This window comes from Macaca nemestrina, chromosome 14 (genome assembly GCF_043159975.1).
Source record: "Macaca nemestrina isolate mMacNem1 chromosome 14, mMacNem.hap1, whole genome shotgun sequence".
Taxonomy (NCBI): Eukaryota; Metazoa; Chordata; class Mammalia; order Primates; family Cercopithecidae; genus Macaca; species Macaca nemestrina.
The window spans coordinates 43,850,096-43,853,254 of record NC_092138.1 but is presented as its reverse complement, the minus strand read 5'-3'; the positions used below and the strand labels follow the sequence as shown (position 1 = coordinate 43,853,254).

The 3,159-nt window shown below is 41.2% G+C and overlaps 1 pseudogene; it reads left to right on the top strand.

The window, feature by feature from the left end:
- Window positions 1-1,463: 1,463 nt before the first annotated feature.
- On the top strand, window positions 1,464-2,661 carry LOC105489175 (large ribosomal subunit protein uL3 pseudogene; annotated as a pseudogene).
- Window positions 2,662-3,159: the final 498 nt, after the last annotated feature.

The window sequence follows — 3,159 nt, the reverse complement described above, 5'->3', positions numbered from 1 at the left end:
TGAACATTTGTGGACTTAACTTGTTTCCTAGACCATTATTAGCTGGTGGCAAATACTCATTTCCTTTTCTCTGAATTTAAAGCCAAAGACAATCTCCATCTACTACTTGCTCAAACTGGGTTCTAGTCCTTCAGCTCACCATGGAGGAGATGTCAGGGATTCCAACAGAGAGAAAGCATTGCTACTGATGCTTAACTGTGCCTCTTGTTACAATTTTCTTTTCATTTTTCTTTTTTAGATAGAGTCTTGCCCTGCTGCTCAGGCTGGAGTGCAGTGGCACAATCATAGCTCACTGCAGTCTCGACCTCTTGGGCTGAAGTGATCCTCCTACCTCAGCCTCTTGAGTAGCTACGACTACAGGCATGCACCACTGTGCTTGGATAATTTTGAACATATTTTGGAGAGACAGGATCTCAGTATGTTGCCCAGACTGGTCTTGGACTCCTGGTCTCAAGTGATCCTCCTGCCTCAGTCTCCCAAAGTGCTGGGAGTACAGGCATGAGTCACAGTGCCTGGCCTGTTATCAATTTCTTAGTACTAGAACTATGAAAAGGATTAGATGTTCCTCTATTTGTTCAACACCCATCTACTCCTGCTTAGTTTCATTCTCCCATGATTCTTCCCTTCCCTTCTTATATCGACTATTAGAAACTATGACCTTTTTGCAAAATTTTTTATTTTAAAAGCAGATTCACTGCAAATAACTATAGTTAAAAACTCAAAATTTTGATTAGACTTCATGTTTGGTAGGAACTGATTTATTTTTCTTCTTGCAATATCTAATAAATATTTATTTTATCTAATAAAACTGCAAAGATATATTTAGGATAAAGAATGAAATGCTGCTGGCCAAATTAGAGTCCTTCAGATTATTTAATTCAGTCTGTCTTATTTCAAAGCAGTGGCCATCAGGAGGAAGATACTGTAGATAAATATTGAATTACTTAAAAAATATTTGTGTGCCTCATCCTCCCCTTTTTAAATCACAGAAGTAATGAACATTCTTGACAAAGTAAAATGTATTTTACTAAGAAGTAAAAGGGAAATAAGTTTAATCATCCTAAAGCTACCACCCAGAAAAAATAATTTACTATATAACCTGCCAGAAAATTTGTGCAAGTTGACTTATAAACATATTGAAAACTGTCCACTTCCTCTGTGTGTGTATTTGTATCCCGAATTTTTCACTCACTGTTATGAACATATCCGTAAATAAAGGTCTGCCTCATAACGGTGGCATGCTATTCCACTGTGTGAACGATTACAATTTATATAGTCATACTCCTATTATTGGATGTTTACATTGTTTCTTATTTTTCATTACTTTAAACACACTGTAACAAAGATAATTGAAGCATTTTGTTTTAAATATTTGGTGCTAATTTTATAATGCATCTCTGGGAAAGGAGGATCCACTCAATCTATTAAGAACTCCTGCTCTACTGGCGGGATTTGATGACAACATGCCTCACAGGAAGTTCTCTGCTCCCAGACATGGGTCACTGGGCTTCCTGCCTGGGAGGCATGGCAGCAGGCATCATGGGAAGATGAAGAGCTTCTCCAAGGATGACCCTTCCCTAGTCAGTCCACCTCGTGGCATTCCTGGTTTACAAGGCTGGCATGACCTACGTTGTGTGGGAAGTCCGTAGGCCAGGATCCAAGGTGAACAAGAGGGAAGTAGAAGCTGGGCCATTGTGAAGATGCCACCCATGGTGGTTGTAGGCACTGTGGGCTATGTGGAAACTCTTTGAGGCCTCCGGACCTTCAAGACCACCTTTGCTGAGCACATCCAGGAATAGTGCAAGAGGTGCTTCTATAAGAACTGGCATAAATCTGAGAAGAACTGGCATAATTCTTACAGGCCTTTACCAAGTACTGTAAGAAATGGCAGGATGAGGACACTGAAAAGCATCTGGAGAAGAACTTCAACAGCGTGAAAAAGTACTCCCAAGTCATCTGCATCATTGCTCACACCCAGATGTGCCTGCTTCCTGTACTCCAGAAGGCACCTGATGGAGATGCAGATGAATGGAAGCACTGTGACTGAGAAATGAGAGTTGTCCCAGAAAAGTCTAGAGCAACAAGTACCTGTGAACCAAGTGTTTGGGCAGTATGCAATGATAAATGTCACTGGGGTGACCAAGGGCAAAGGCTACAAAGTGGTCACCAGTCATTGGCACACAGACAAGCTGTCCTGGAAGACCCACTAAGGGCTGCACAAGGTTGCCTCTGCTGGGGCATGACATCCTGTCCATGTCGACTTCTCTGTGGTATGTACTGGGCAGAAAGGCTACTACCACTGCCCTGAGATCAACAAGAATACCTACACGATCATCCAGAGCTACCTTATCAAGGATGGCAAACTGATGAAGAACAATGCATCCACTGATTATGATCTGTCTGACAAGAGCATCAGTCCTCTGGATGGCTTTATCTATGGTGAAGTGACCAATGACTTTGTCATGCCGAAAGGCTGGGTGGTGGGAACCAGGAAGTGAGTGCTCACCCTCTGTAAGTCTTTGCTGGTACAGAGCAGTGGCCTCTGGAGAACACTAACACCACCTCCAAGTTGGCCATGGCGGCTTCCAGACCCCGGAGGAGGAGAAAGTGTTCATGGGACCACTCATGAAAGATGGAACAGCAGAGGAAGAAGGAGATTAATGTCAGGAACAGACGGTGCAGCCAGTGAGGTCTAAATAGAAGTTATTTTTCTACTGAAAAACAAACCAAAAACTCTGAATCACAAGGTTGGTTGATGTCATTCATTTTACTTTGTGCTTTATAACTTCCATTTATAAGACAAAACAAAAAACAATAAAAATACTCCAATATTATAACAAACCACTCCCTATATCTAGAACTGCAATATGAGTTTGAAGGCGGACAAACCTATTTCCCGGCTGCTCCCACCCGTAATTCTCCACCCTACCTTCTCTTATACTATCTAGAATCATGTGGCCTTAATTTTTAATCATTTTTTTTCTCCTTAAAAACTAAGAAATAAAAAAATTCAAAGCAGAGATTTGATATACAGGTTCCTTGTTTTATTGTACTTCACTTTATTATATTTTACAGATATTGCATTTTTTACAAATTGAAGTTTGTGGCAACCCTGTGTCAAGCAAGCCTACTGGTACCATTTTGCCAACAGCTTGAGCT